This window comes from Pantherophis guttatus, chromosome 1 (assembly GCF_059756535.1).
Source record: "Pantherophis guttatus breed Tessera chromosome 1, ASM5975653v1, whole genome shotgun sequence".
Taxonomy (NCBI): domain Eukaryota; kingdom Metazoa; phylum Chordata; class Lepidosauria; order Squamata; family Colubridae; genus Pantherophis; species Pantherophis guttatus.
Genome location: NC_142063.1, coordinates 188,245,733 through 188,262,114, shown reverse-complemented (window position 1 = coordinate 188,262,114; position 16,382 = coordinate 188,245,733). Strand labels below are relative to the sequence as shown.

Here is a 16,382-nt window from a genome sequence, read left to right as displayed (position 1 = left end):
AGGATAACAAATTGAAAAAACAACGAGGCAGAGCAAGGGTTAAAACTAAAGAGGTCTTTCTACTCTCTTTCAGATAGCTGATGGCAGTGTGATTATAAAGATACAATGATCTGAATGAAAACCTATTTGTTTAAATCCAACACACTCCATTCTCCTCTGTAATATAGCCTTTTCCATAAATTATAAAAAATACACTTTTTTTAGCCTGCACCATTTGCACAGTGCCAGAGCTCCTGAACAACAGACTGAAACTGGAATTTGAAAAGGGCTCAAATTCAAACTAAACTTGTTATAAACATCTTTGGGCCTTCAGTGAATGAAAATCTGTTCCAAAGCAATCTTGGAATTCTGCCTTCTATTGAGTCTGATGCACAATGTGCCTAGACTCAAATTAACATATTTTGATCTTTAATAATATAGTATGTTCTCCTATTTTAAGTCCTTCATTGTGTTCCTTTTACATTACTCCTGGTCAAAGTATAATATACCCCGGGTTTACTGTTATACATTCTAAAAAAATTCAGTCTATCTCTTATTCCTAAACCGTGTTCACAATATTTGCATTATTCACAAGAAAAAATCCTGTTGCATGGCTCAGTATTGGCAAGAAAAAATGTTTTTGGAGGATACTTTTTCTCAGAACTATGGTTTCTGATTATCTATTTTCTAGTTATTTTGTAAGAAAGAGATTTCCTTTACTTCTTCTAATAACTTCATACAGCAATATTTATTTTTTAAAAGACATTCCAATTTATCACACTGTTCATTATACATTGTACCATTCTCTTGTTACATGTTTTTCTTTACGAAGTCTGTAAAGATTTCTTGTTTTCCATTTTTAAAAAAAATTTCAGAACTCTGTAAGATATAGTATGGAAAATCTAATTGTTGACAAGCTTGAACAACTTCTTTTGAATCTTATCAAAATCTCAGTTTGGAAAACTTGTTAGTTCCAAACTGCTTTTTAAACTAAAGGAGCTTGGAAAAGATGCTTCTGATGCAGCACTGAATTCTGCCATTCATAACAATAAGACCACACAAGACCAAATGTAACAGGTGTCAAGAACATAATTAAGTTTTCATATTCTGCTACGTCATAATGAGGTTTGTTTGCTTTTTGCTTTTCATGTTTTGTGACCTCTGCTGTTGCTTGTAAAACCATGACTAGTGGCTTAGTGCATAAAATGAACCTAACAATTGTGGCTTATTTAAAACCATACTTTTAAAAAAATGGAATAATGTGAAGTTTCAACCCAGCCTATGACTTTATTGAAAGTTTTTTTCTCGTACTGATGGTTTTCCTTAGATGGGTTAAAAAAATCAGGACTTCAATTTAACTTATGTGGAACTTAACCAATAAAGTCAATTATTAAACATATTCTGAAGAGATGAAGGGCCAGCTTCTAAAGTACTTAGGCCAATACATCAGATTGATCTTCAGGGTTTCATTCTAAATGTGTCTATTTTCTATTGTAAAATTTGCATTTGTAGAGTTTTCTCTTTTTGCTTGGCTAAAGTCATACTTTAAACATTATGATATGTGCATTTTCTGAGAAATTCACCCAATAACAATCATTAATTTTATATAAAAACAGATGAATATTTCTACAAAAATATACACAAGCATGAGAGACCCATTCCAGTGAAAGGAATTATAAAATTGTCTATATAATTATTTTCATTGTATTGAGAAGCAATTGCTTCAGGAAAGCAATTAATGTTAATATTTATGGTATTTGCCTTAGAAAAATTACAGTTTACAAATAATCAATTTCCTTTTGTTATACTAATCATGATAAAACTGTAATTGTGTGTGAGATAACTTTTATAGCAGTTGGAAAATTATTTTGTCAATTAATAGCATTTTTAAAATATACCTATATAGATATCTAGAACGAAAGCATCCTAGTCACAGTGGATCCTCATTGTTTTCACTTGTATTAAGTCTCATAAACCACAACCATAAATGAGTCTAACCTTTTTCTTTTCTTTCCCACTCTATCAATATCCTTTCTTCCTTTCTTTTTAATTTCATCTCTGCCTTCTCTGTTGGATGGTAACCATCCAGTGAAATAAAAAGCAAAGATGAACCTGTTTTTACCACTGCTGTCAGTTAAGGGTTCTCATCAGATTGGAAATTCAGAACCATCTTCATTATTGTATATGTACTCTCTTTTTAATATCAAAATTTGCTTTTTAATTAATTAAGTTTAATTGTTTAATTGTTAAGCAATTTACAATTGCTTAACGCATTGTAAGTCGCCCTGAGTCTCCGGAGAAGGGCGGCATATAAATTAAAGCAAAAAAAAAAAAAGTCTATTGGAGGCTTTACATTTTTCTCATTTATGCCGTTATCATTTAGCAGTCAATCGTTTACAATTTTTCTGCCATCTGATACCAAGTTTCCGTGGCAAAAGTTTGATCTTAAAAATGTCATAAAGAAGAATGAAAGATCAGGCGAGCCATGAGTTGCCCCTCTCTGTTTTAATTGGATTGAAGCCAGAGTATCCTAAAGACTACACTTTGATGTAATAATTTTTCCCTCTATTATTAACATCTTCTGTGGGTCTTGGAAGATTATGAACAGAATTGATTTTATTTTGGATGAACTAATCTAACTGTTGCTTCAATTGACCATTCTTTTGGAATAATCCATTTTTTTTCACAGAGGATCAACATTACTCACGGATGTAATGCATTCTTTTAGGTGAACTTTTATAAAAGAGTGTGCAGCTTTCCAGTTTTCCAGCGCTCTTAACCAGGCTAGGTTGTATAAGCATAGCTCATATTCAGATTATTTCTATACTAGATTGTGGCCTTATATGGAGGATGGAATTAGGCTATAGACATGCAAATTGAAATCTATTAGGTGCCAAAAAAAATATGATAGGTTGCTCCAAGAATTGCTCTGTAATTTTCTGGGAAGGAGAAAGAAGCAAATAGTTTGTAGAAAATACACAATTTAGCTGTTAAAATTAGACTTATTCTACTCTCAAAGCATGTGTGTCTGTGTGTTTATAGGCACTCCTATTCCAACCGTAACTACCTGTAGATCCGTTCAACCATTTTATGTTCCCTACCAAATTAGAGGCTAGCATATATTTAATTTGTAGAATTTATTCTTAGTACAGAATTATTCTTTTAATGATAAATTATTGTAGATATTCAAAATAGAATGGTCACATCCTTATATATAAATGAACAAGTACTAGCAATTAATTGCTAAAGTTTCAATCACATCTCTTATCTCCTCCTGAAAAAATAATTCAAATGCAGCCAAAATATGATCTTCTCTTAATTGTATAGTTTATTATTGTTAAAAGCTTTGAATTTGGTATCTTTTACAAATCAAAATGGCAAAATGGAATCAAGTGATCTGGAAGAAGCAAAAAAGCTGCAGGAGTAGATCTCCGTTCAGCAGGAGAAACCCTATTTCACCTTAAGAAGTAACAGAATAAAACCAATCAGAGCAATTTGTAACATTCTTGCTAAGCCTTAAAATTATTTCATATAATGATGCTACAGCCCAAGAAGTCAGAGTCAGAAAAGAAGATATTTATAAGGGAGGAAGATCTGAAATAACAATTGGCCTCAGAGAGTATAGAATCTCAGAAGTGATATAATAGGCCAAAGGACGTTCACTGACATACCGGTATGTCTTTATTACACCAACCAATGACTAAATTCTGTATCCAAAATCCAGGAATACTAGGAATAGCTTTTAGCATATTTTAGTTTCTTAACCAGGCTTTGGGAAATGCAAATGTATTAAGAATAAAATTTACTGAGGAAATCACTAATTTTTACATTATTAAAAAAATTATATAATCTAAAGAATATTGTAATATTCTACAATTTTTCTATAAAGAAAGGCATCCATCAAACTGACTAGACAGTATAGTCTGAACCCTGTGGAGCTGTCACCTAACATTTAAAATTTATGCTATTTAAACCAAAGTGCCAGCCTTTAAAATACACATTTTAAGGTAATGTTAATAGGCCAATGGCTTTTTTAAAAAAAGCTTAATTCTTCTAATTAACTAAAGGTCTGCCTGAGAACAAATAATACTCTGTTTGATTTATGCTGCAGTTTATAAAAATGAAATAAAGAAAATCCTTCCTTCCTTCCTTCCTTCCTTTCCTTCCTTCCTCTTTCTGTCTTTCTCTCCCGTATATACTTAAGGAATTGTTTGAGACCCTTTGAACTCATATGCCATCTGTTGGTTTCAGGTGTCACAATATCACAATAATTTTAGACTTTTCATATTAGTTGGCATTCATATCTCTGGGCTGGAATGTCATTGGAATGTATGGGCTTTTCAGCTCTGTGACTCAGTAACCAAACTCCATGGAAAGGAAGGAAGGGTTCTTAGGCCATGAGTCTCTCCCTCATTTGGTATTTACAAACAATAGGAATGCAGGGATTAACATAGTAGACTCCATTTATTACACTCGGGTGGATATGGCAATTATGTGTCTATAAAACCTGTAGTAGATTGTGCAAGAGTATTAACCTACATGATTATATGGATGAACTGCTCTTCTGCTCTAGAGACCCTGATTACCGAAGGAACCTTCAGATGTATCTCTATGAAAAAGGACAGGATTTTTTCCCCCACAAGAGAGTATTATTTCAATGCACAGCAAAGTACATAGAAAGGGCATCTTTTTGTTTCCAACTTTATTTAGCCAGATGAATTTTATTAGTGACTAGTGTATTCTTTAAACCTTGTTTAAGAGAGCTTAAGTAATCTTCTTAAAACCTGTTTCATGGGTACAAGCACAATGGTCTTTTAATTCAAGAAAGCTGCTTGTTGAAAGATGCAGTACATAAACACATATCTATCTATTCCTTATTGCTTAACTGTTGTTTCTTCTATGCCTGAGCTCCATTTTAACCACAGTGTTCAGCCTTGGTTCTGGAAATAAATTAAAAAGCACCTTATTGATGTTTGACAAGCAAAATAGTTCCAAAGCACCATACAATTGGAGGGATCTCAGACTAGATTAAAAATAAGCACTTTAAAGCTATTATAATGGTTCTGTTTATATTTCTCTCTCTCTTCATTCCTTCAAAGTTATCAGGTTTCGCAAGCGTTAAGAAAAACGTCTTGTTCTGCCAGGATTTGGAAGCATTCCAGTTCAAGCAAGAGCTTTTTCTCCCCTTGCCTATATCTCTCCCTCCCTCTTCTAGATAGGGACACTTCCCCTCCCCCTGCCAGGTCTTTAATGGAGTTGGGCCAGGATGCAGCAGTGTCTTTTTGAGAGGAAGTCTCTCATTCTCTAACTTTGTGAACCTGATAGGTTTATCAAGTCAGAATATGTCTGCTTAGACATATGCAAGTCAAAGGCATTATGCCAGAGACATGGGATTACAGGACAGATTACTTAAAAGGATTATTTGCCTTCTAACAATGGTCATCACCATGGTAATCTGGCATTTTCTCATGTGGGCTGAAGCAGCCCTATCAATGTGAAAAGAAATCATGGCTCTGAACTTTTTCCCCTCAGGTGTTGAGATCTTGTTGATCCTCCCCTTCATAAATGTCTGCTTTAATTAAAAAGATAGATTGAAAACTCACAAGTGAAAAAAGTCCTGTCGCTTACAACCAACCACTTAAACTTTCTCCTTTGAGAGGAAGGACATTCATAGGGGGCCTGCACTTCTATAGGTTCTCATTTACAGCACAATATGTGTAGATCATTTTTTTATTTTATTTTATTTTATTTCGAATTTATATACCGCACCTTCTCCCGAGGGACTCAGGGTGGTGTACAGCCAGCTAAAAACATACAATACAAACATTAAAAACAATTAAAAGGATATAAGATCATGGCTTCACTTTGCTCTATATGTGGATATGTATGTGAAAAACAAATCAAGATGCTTGGGAAACTCTGAAAAATGAGATTACTCAAACTCAAACACAATATCACAGAGAAAAAAAACAAGAGACTCCAGAGGAGACCAATATGGTTACATAAAGGGCTCTCTGACAAACTGAGGGAGAAAAAGCACAAGTATAAAAAATGGAAAGAGAGACATGTAACCAAAACAGAATACCACAAATAACCTGAATTGGCAAGAATGGAGTCAGGAAAACTAAGGCTCAGAATGAACAAAGACTTGCAACGAATGCCAAAAATAACAAAAATAATTCTTTCAATATGTAAGGAATAAGAAGAAAGTCAAAGAAATAATAGATCCACTAATGGGAAAAGATGGTAAGAAGGTGAAGAGCAGCAGGGAGAAAGTGGAATTGTTTAATTCCTTCTTTGTATCTGTTTTTACGCAAAAGGAAAAAATAATCCAACTTCTCAAAAACTGCACTGTGGGAGACAGAATAGGAAAGCAGGTTGAAATAGGCAAAAAATTAGTAAGAAAGCACCTTTTCACTTTAGATGAGTTCAAATCAACAGGGACCAGACGGTTTACCTCCCAGGATACTGAAGGAGTTGGCATATGTGATCTTGGAATCACTGAACAGAATCTTTCAAAGTCCTGGAGCATAGGGGAATTGCCAGAGGACTGGAAAAGAGCTGATGTGGTTCCAATGCTCAAAAAAGGGAAAAAGTAGAACCGTAACCTGTAGTAGTAGAACCTGAAGTAAAATTACAGACCAATCAGCCTGATATCAAAATCCTAGAAAAAATAATAAAGCAGTGGATTTGTGAGCACCTAGAAATGAACAAGAACAGGATGTGTTTGTTAAAAACAGAACATGCCAGATAAACCTTTTTGTCCTTTTTGATGAAATGTCTAAATTAGTGGATTAAGGAAATGCTGTGGATATAGTTTACTTGGACTTCAGTAAACCATTTGACAGAGTAGACCATAGCCTACTTCTTGGTGCAATGTTGGATAAACACTACCAACACAAGATGGATTCATAATTGGCTGACCAATTGCACTCAGCATGTAGTCCTTAATGGAACTACATCTACATGGAAAGATGCATGCACTGAGATACTCAAGATTGTCTTGGGCCCAGTACTCTTCAAAATCTTCACAATAATAACTATGAGAGGAATCTAGGTATCCTAAATATGAGCCATCAGTGTGTTGCAGCTGGCAGAAAAAGCCAACACAGTCTAGGCTGCCTCAATAAAGGGATAGCATGAAGATTACAAGAAGCGATGGCACTGCTTTACACTGCACTAGTAAGGCCACACTTGGAATACTGCATCCAGTTATGGTCATCATGACACAAAAAAGAGACCTAGAAAGAGCAACAAATGTGATAAGGGGCTCTTCGTATCATGAACAGTTAGGGAAAGTAGGTATATCTAGCCTCATGAAGAGAAAGGATTAGGAGTGACATGATGCCTATCTTCCAATTCTTGAGGGGTTTATAGAGAGGAGGGGGTTGAGTTACTCTCCAAAGCACCTGAGGGAAGGATAAGAAGCAATGGATGGAAGCTTGTTAAAGAGAGATCCAACCTGGAACTAAGAAGAAATTTCCTGACAGTAAGAACAATTAACCATTGGAACAGCTTGCCTCTTAGAGTTGTGGAATCTTCATCGCTGGAGGTTTTCAGGAAAAGATTGGACATGATTAAATAAGTGACAGATAGTAATACACTTACACATGTTAAATCTGTTCCCTTCTTCCATTGTTCCATCTCAAAGGCCTTATTAGGTGGCTGTTTGTAGCCTTTCAGAAGCAGCAGAAAAAATATTGCATACAGGTCTACCATAAACTGAGGATAGCACAGTAAAGGTCAACTGGCTCCCAGCACCATCAGAACTACCTGCCTTTAGTAAGCCTCCAACTCTTGAACATTGTGGAAAATGTTTTACAAAGGACACTGAATTAAGGAAGGAAGGGTTGGTCCAGGAATACATCAACACAGAAGGGGAGTAACTTACCTAAAGATTGCCCAAACAAAAAAAGCAAAATAGTTACCGTAAAGAAAGAGGATGAGACTTTGGCATCTAACGGTGAAAGATTTTCACCAAACGATATTTCCTTTATCTTTCCATTGCTGCTTCTCCTTAGATACTTTTTCACCTGTCAGATTTAATTACTAGGCCCTTTAGGCTTGCAACATGCCAAACTCGACATAGATTGATTTAATGGGTTGGAAGTAAAAGTACTAAACAGCATATTCAGTGTATCTAACCTACAGGTTAACAGCGTTATTTTAGCAACTTCACAGGTGCAAATAATTATGAGTGCTATTTCTACCATCTGCCTCTAATATCTGACAATGTGAACAGTAGGAAGCATTGCTAACTGTAAAACTGTAGTTCTAGCTAGATTGAAAGTCATGACACAGTTATTATTTTATATATATATATATATATATACTGCTTTTGCTCTATGCAGAGGGATGAAAACAGCTATGATATAAATCAATACAAAAGGAAAGAGGAAAAAAAATGTACAGAAACTCTAGTTAAAGAGGTAAAACTTCTTTCAAAATGAGGAGAAAGTAGTTCCAAACAGAATGTGTTCATGGGAACAATGCAGGAGAAAGCAACTTCCCACGTAATTAAGTTGGCTTCTATAATAGACATATTTAAGTAGACCTTTCCAGCTGATTTTATTGCCATGGCAAGTTCAACATGAGAAATATGGTCCTTCAAACAATTAGGCCTGAAGGCATTTTGTGTTTTGAATACTGTATTAGATTGTGCCTAGAAAACAGTTGGCAACCATTGAGCATTTTTCTGCACGGTCCAATATGATGCACTTGCTAGCAGCTAGCAGTTGCTCTATTTTGCACCACTGAAGCTTCCAGTGTCTCTTCAGGGCAACTTCACAGGGAGTTCATTGTGGCAGTCAATCAATCTTCCATTATTTCAACAAGGCATGGGTAATTGGCAAATCCAACTGGATCAGGAACAGACATAGTTTATGTAATAGGCATGATTGTGCAACGCAGCTCTGTGCTGTTCCTCGAGGAGTAAGAGACAGATTGAAATTCAAGGAAACTTTCAGACTTATTTGCTTGTTGTTTTAGGAGAATACAACCGCATCTAGAACAGGCTGAATTCTAATCTGTTCTTCTGCTAATTAAGAACCCTTCCGTGTCATTCCAGTTTGTTCACCCTGTTAAAATCCAACTGGACAACTGAGACCAAGAACACCGCAGAAGCAATGCTTATAAAGACTGGGCCTGTCATGTGATCCAGGAAACTACTATGGGCAATGTTATAAAAAGCTATCATCATAGGAAAGAGAAAACTGTGAAGTTTGGAAATTAGGAAATTAGCTAGCTTGTGCTGGAAGGCTTAAAGTGGTGACAGGCAATGGGGCAAAAAATTGAGGTTCCTGAACTAGAAATAGCTGCTTTGTTTTTCTTGCGTTCCCACTTTTCTTTACCTGTGTTTTTTAAAAAATAAAAACAAAGGTCTCTTACCTCTGCTACTAGAATGATTCCATTTCTTATTCAAAAAAATGCCTAAAGCTATTTAAAAAAATAAGCAGACTTGCTCTCATTTCAGCATGTGAGTAACAGTTATGAAGTCTGTATAGCACCTTGTTTGGAGAATTATAAGAACTTTTCTTGTGTAGAGCCTAGGGCTTAATTATGTAATTATGTCTCTTGGGTAGATTATATATTTCTTCTCATAATTATGTCTACCCAACAGACTGGAAGGACTCCAAGATTTCCGTTTTCTGGGATAAAAATGGTTTGGCTAAGTTTTGTTGCTTTTAAAATAAAAACAACCTTGAATTGTACAACTCAGCTGGAGGGTTGAATATGAAAGCCAACCAAGAGAGCAGCACTTATTTTCACAATTAAACATTTATATTAATATAGAAATTTTTAGTGCGGAGTTGGGTTTTTTCCTGACTTCTTTCTGAAATCCTGTTGTAGAAGCACTAATTTACTCTTTGTAGATGATTTATGACACTCTTATTTTTCCTTTTAGAATAAAGCTAGATGGTTGTTTTGGAGCTGAATCCTATCAACATATTGCCTGAAATTTAAATTAAAAGATAAATTGCCCTGCAGTGATGCAACAAAAATAACTTCACTCCATTGAAACAGAGCCACTGTTGCAAAGAATCCAGGCTTAATTCTTACTTACTGACTTTACACAGTGGGCAGAATCTTTAAAAAATAAGCTATAATCAGTAGTTTAATCTTGTGACTTACACAGAAATAAGTTCATTGTAGATTATTCTTAATATATGTTATTAGACATTAGAATATGTGTTATGACATTAATATGTCTTAATATGTGTTATAAATGCATGACTTGTCCTACTCTCTTTCTCTCTCTCTCTCTCTCTGTATGTATGTATATATATGTGTCTGTGTGTATATCTGTGTGTCTGTGTCTGTGTCTCTGTGTGAGTAGGACAAGTCATGCATTTATAAGAGACACACAGACACACACACATATATTCTAAAATATCACCCAAATCTAATGGGGCATGTGTATAAGATTGCTGTTCCTTTTTCATCAGTTACACAAAGTAATTTTTTTCTTAATCTGTGCAGAAGACCATTTTGTATGGACATTTTATTTTGATCAGAAAACAGAATCAGGCTTGCCTTCCCCTCATAACCCAATAGATCAGAGTGTGAAACTCAAGGCCCATGGGCCGGATTCGGACCACAAGTTGCTTAGATCTGGCCCACGGGCCTGCCCTGGAAACAGTGAAGGACCGGTCCATGGTCACTCTGCCAGTGAAAACAGAGCTTGTGAGGGCCGCACATGGTGCTCCTGAGCTCCGTTTTTCACTGGCAGAGGGTTGCAGGAGGCCGTTGCAGCCAAAATGTAGCTCAGAAAGCCCGTTTTCACCGACAGAGCTCTCAGGCCACCACAGGCGCCCCCCACATGTGTGACATTGAGCTGGCCACACCCACCGTGCCTCCACCCACCCACCCGAGGTCAAACACAGCCCTGATGCAGCCCTTAATGAAATCAAGTTTGACACCCCTGCAATAGATCATGCAAATTGGAGGGAGGGAGGGAGGGAGGGAGGGAGGAAGGAAGGAAGGAAGGAAGGAAGGAAGGAAGGAAGGAAGGAAGGATTTTTTTCCCTCACTGCTTGATTACATTGCAGTTGAGTGACAAGAACTGATTGCAAATTTTTTGAGGAGGCAGTGGAAGTCAGAAGCAGAAATGATCAGCCAATAGGATCAACTATCTGGTCCTTTTCTAGAAATTCTTCTGGCAAATAAGAACACTAATCTTTGGAACATTTATTTATTGTTCTGTATAAATAATTTACTAATCCAGTGTTCTTGCATTGCTTTTCCTTACATTTGTGTGATTTCCTTGCAATTACATGTAATTCCTCATTTGAGAAGCACAGATAGAAATAGGTTTCTGTAATTAAGCAAACTGCCTATGTCTTAGTCTTGCATCTTGAAGTTCTTCACTCTTGCAAAATCTAAAAGAGCCCGCACCACAGGATTTTCAGTTACATATTGCAATGCTGGACACATTTAAGTTTTAAAGAATTTACAACTGCAAAAAACAACTGCAAAAAAAAAAAACCAACAGACTTCACTATGTGTAATAAATGGAATGAGGGATATGCTATAGTTGTCCATAAAAACATTTGAGATTTCTGCAAAATGTTATGTGGAAAAGCTTGAATCCTATATCTAACGTAATAATCCTAATATAATAATATATAACATCCTAATATGCTGATGGGGCATTCTATGCTGGGGCTGGAGCAGGACAGACTAGAGCATGGATGTCAACCTCCGGTGTCACGTTGCTGTCATGTGAGGATTCACAACATTTCCCCCATTCATGGAGATGGGGTGGGTGTGGCCTGCGTGTGATACATCCGGCCCACAGGCCGCCAGTTTGACACCCCTGGTAGAGCAAAGATCCTCACCCCTGCCTCCTGCTCTCTTGGTTTTTAGTCTTTGTTATACTTAATTTTTCCTAATTCTAATCATTTTGCATTAACTTTTCTATCATTTTGTAAGTTGCTCAGTGACTGCCATAATGAAATGGGTGATGTATAAATGTAATAAATAATAAAATAAACAAATACTGAAGACATAGAACTATGGGAACATTTCTAGCCATGTAAATCCCAAACAATGGGTGAAGCATTCTGTAGACACCTGAAAGAATCCATATGATTTATGATAAATTCCTATTTTCTAGAAGTGCAGGCTACTCTGTCTCCTGCTGGCAAAATTGTGAGGAATCCATAAAGCTTTTTGAAATAAAACATTTGTATCTTCTGATGTAAATTCTAGCTGCTTACCCCGTTATGAATCTATCACCTCCAAAGTTTCCTTAATAAAATTTATTCTAAGTCTTGTCTTCATTACACTGTGCAGCTTTTTACACTTAGTAAAATAGTAGCTCAGCAAGCTTACTCTGCCATTGCATCTTTTGGTCTGTTCCTTTAACTGTTGCCAAATTAGATTTGAACCATGTGTTTAGCATGTGTATTATACAGGAAGACATTATCCCATGCAAAAAAAACAAAAACAAAAAACCCCTCCCCTCTAGCTTTGTGGGTGTCATTGTCCTAATATAATCCTAGTTTAATTGTGTTTTCCTCCTTGCCTGCCATTTTACAGGCTATCTTTTAAAAACATTTTTTTAAAAAATATCATCTGTCTGTTTGAGAAAAATTTACAATTCTACATTCTTAACATTGCTTTACTATGGATTTATTCTGTTATACAAGAGAGAGACAGATAAATAATAGAATGTAACTTTATAATATAAATTATATTAATGCATTTAATATTAATTAACATTTTATTAAATCACATCTTTAAATTGAAGATATTATAATTGCAAATAAAAGTTAGTATTTATTTTAGCCCCATTTTAATCGTTTTTGTAAATAACTGAAGGCAACAAACAGCTAATACTCCTTCCTCCTTTTATTTTCCCCATAACAACAACTCTGTGAGGAGAGTTGGACTGAGAGAGACTGGCCCAGCTATATAGCAAAAGAGCAATAATCATTGAATTGATATAAGATATGTAACATAATTAAATTAGGTTTCAGTTTAAATTAATCAAATTAATCAAACTTCTATTATTTCATTAAAACTCCACTAACTATATAATTCTACCTTTTCACCATTTGCTCTACTTAGTTTTTACAATATCATTATAAATCATTATATATAGGTAGTCCTTGACTTAACGACCAGAACCGAGCCTGGAGTTTAGTCCTATGCATGACTGGGCTTGATTTAAAGACAATTTTTGCGATACTCATTAAGAAATCACATGATCATAAGCAGTGGTGGGATTCAGCCAGTTCGCACCACTTCGGGAGAACCGGTTGTTAACTTTCTGAGCAGTTTCGCAAACTGGTTGTTGGAAGAAACCATTAGGGCAGAGAACCAGTTGTTAAATTACTTGAATCCCACCACTGATCATAAGTCAGAATGCAACTTTTTTTCCTGGAAAAAGGCAAAATAATAATAATAATAATCACAAAATGCAATCATGTAACTCTGGGTGGCTTGAATTGGTTGTAAATGAAAGCCAATTGCCAAATGCCTGAAATGCAATCTCATAGCTATGAGGGTGATGTGAAGAACTTCAAGGATAGTTCTTAAGTAACATTTTTTTTAAAAATCTGACATAATTTCAAACAGTTAAATGACAGGTCGGAAGTTGAGGACTCTATGCATTTCAGGGGGAAATAAGTTATTTTTATTTATTTGGAAGGGCTCTTCTAATACCAACCTGTATTAATTGCTTAACTTAATTTTCCTGCATGAAAACGTTTCCTAAAACCATTTGATTTGATACTATCTCTTAATATAAGCAACTGATACTCTGAAACTATATTATCTCATATAGAATAAACTGTAAACAATAGTTTTAATATTAAAAACTCCCAGTGTTGGAGGATTTACAACTTCTGGAGGCAAGTTGTGCCACTGATTAATTGTTCTGTCAGGAAATTTCTCCATAGTTCTAGATTGCTTCTCTCCTTGATTAGTTTCCATTCATTGCTTCTCGTCCTGCCCTCAGGTGCTTTAGAGCAGTGGTCCCCAACCCCCGGTCCGCGGACCGGTGCCGGGCTGTGGAGTACCTGGCACCGGGCCGCGCAGCGGCCGGGGGACATGAACGCTGCAGCGCAAAGGCTCCTGGGCCGTGCGCAATGGGCCGTGCGCAAAAGCTCCTGGGCCGTGCCCCCACCCCTGCGCGCGCTCAGCGGGCCGCGGCGATAAAAAGGTTGGGGACCACTGCTTTAGAGAATAGCTTGACACCCTCTTCTTTGTGGCAACCCCTGAGATATCAGAACACTGCTATCATGTAACCCCTAGTCCTTCTTTTCATTAATAGACATACCCAATTCCATCAACCATTCTTTATATGTTTTAGCCTCCAGTCCCCTAATCATCTTGGTTGCTCTTCTCTGCACTCTTTCTAGAGTCTCAACAACTTTTTTACATTGTGGTGACCAAAACTGGATACAATATTCCAAGTGTGGCCTTACCAAGGCATTATAAAGTGGTATTAACACTTTTGTATAGGATAGACATTTGTATTGAACAATGTTTAATTAATTAAATTCCAGGCAGTATATTCTAGGGCTATTCAACAGTTGCAAAAAAGTTTTGGGGTTAGTATCCAGGTGAGATGTTTGTTGAACTAGACGTTCTCCGTCTTTGGTGCTTATTACATTGTTATCTTGTTTCTTAGCAAGGTATCACCTAACAGAAGTGCTTGCAGTCGCAGAAAATTATACTTAGCGTTACTCGTGCTTGATTATATTCGTAAATTGATTTATAGTAGTTTTCCTATTGGTAATGCATTTTAAAAAGTATTTTAAAATTAGTAATTTTTCATACAAGTAGCACTAGCAGTCTTGTTAGAAACTGTTGCTAATATTGTAGTACAGGTAGTCCTCACTTACTGACGATAATTGTGACTATCAATTCATTTGCTAAGCAATGCAATTGCTTATCTGGACTTACAATATCAATACTGACTGTGGTCATGAAACAAATCACTCACAGCCATTAAGCACAATGTTATATGACCGCAACTTGTGACTTCTTACCAGTTTCCTCATTGACTGCTGGCTGTGAAGGTCTCAAATGCTGATTATGTGACGTCAGAATGTTGTGTCCATCATAAATGTGTGCTGGTTGCCAAGCGCCCAAATTGCAGTCATGTGATTGTGGGGATGCTGCAATGGCCACAAATTCAAGGACTAGTCGTCAGTCTCTTTTTTTCACAATTGTCATAACTTGAACAATTGCTGAACAAGCAGTCGTTAATCAAGGACTAGCTGTTTTTGCAGGATTGCTTAATTGATGATTCAGGAAATAAAATTAAAGGCTCTATAGTAAAATCATTCTTCGTTCAGGTACATGTGGGGAGAATCAAGGCCATTGAGAACCTGGTAGACCTTTGGTTCAGTGAAGTCTTTTGCTAAAAGTGATTTCAAGTAGCAAGTGCAAACAAAAATGCAGCAAAATAAGTTTTTTTTTTAACTGAGGAGCACAAAGAACAACCTGATGTTTGCCAAAATACAATTTAAAAACAAACTGAAGAGGCAAACTTCCTCATTCCCACCCCAAAACCCAGTTACAATTAAATATGATGAATATTTACAAACGGTTGGATTTTTGTCAGAAAGAAAAAATGGTCTGGAAGGGAAGAGGGGCAACTCAGAGTAGAGTAAGAATGTTACAATACTGGTTCCTAATTGGCAGTAATCCTTAATAGAAGAATACCTGCACCAGGTATTGAGGGTAAATGATAACATGCTGTTGAACATCTGATTTGACACTTCTTAAACCTAATATATTACTATGGTGTTTAACAACTATTCCAAAACAAAAATAAAAGCTAAAATGTTATTTTAACACATCCAGGGGAGAATAGAAAATAGCCTGGTTGACATGAATCAACTGCATTTGCTCAGCTCAGTTTACCATATGGGAAGCCTCAGCACAGGTGATGAGGCCAATGAATTCTAAGAGGGAAATATTAAATGTATCTCGCTATGTAGTAATGGATAAAAGAGATAAACCTGGAGTCTTACACACAGTAATTTGGAAGAAGTCTCCCATTAACTTAATTTTGAACTGTCAGTGACTGATTTATTTACGTGAACATAGAAACAGAAAAAATGAGAATCAACAGCAGCAAACTAAAAGTCGAAATGAGACTGAGAGGTCATATGGAGACTAAGAGCTCTATTGAGGACAATCCACAGATGAGATTTTAAAAAGTCAAGATGGCAACCGTAACTATCCAGTCAAAGCCTTGTCCTTTTCTTATGTCTGTGCAATGTAATATGCAAATATCTTGATATTTTGACCCCCCAGTACTCCCCCCCCCCAGATGCCTCTGACTATAATGACAGATATTTTCCCGAGGCCTCATTATTAGCCTGTGCTTTCTATAGATGCTCCACAGTCAGGACATAATCATTGAAGAAAAGCTTTATATATTA

At 36.2% G+C, this 16,382-nt stretch overlaps 1 protein-coding gene across 6 annotated transcripts in view; it reads left to right on the top strand.

Moving 5' to 3' along the window:
• Nucleotides 1–16,382, top strand: part of RUNX2 (RUNX family transcription factor 2) — a 233,008-nt gene that overhangs the window by 109,995 nt on the left and 106,631 nt on the right. The window lies entirely within an intron of this gene.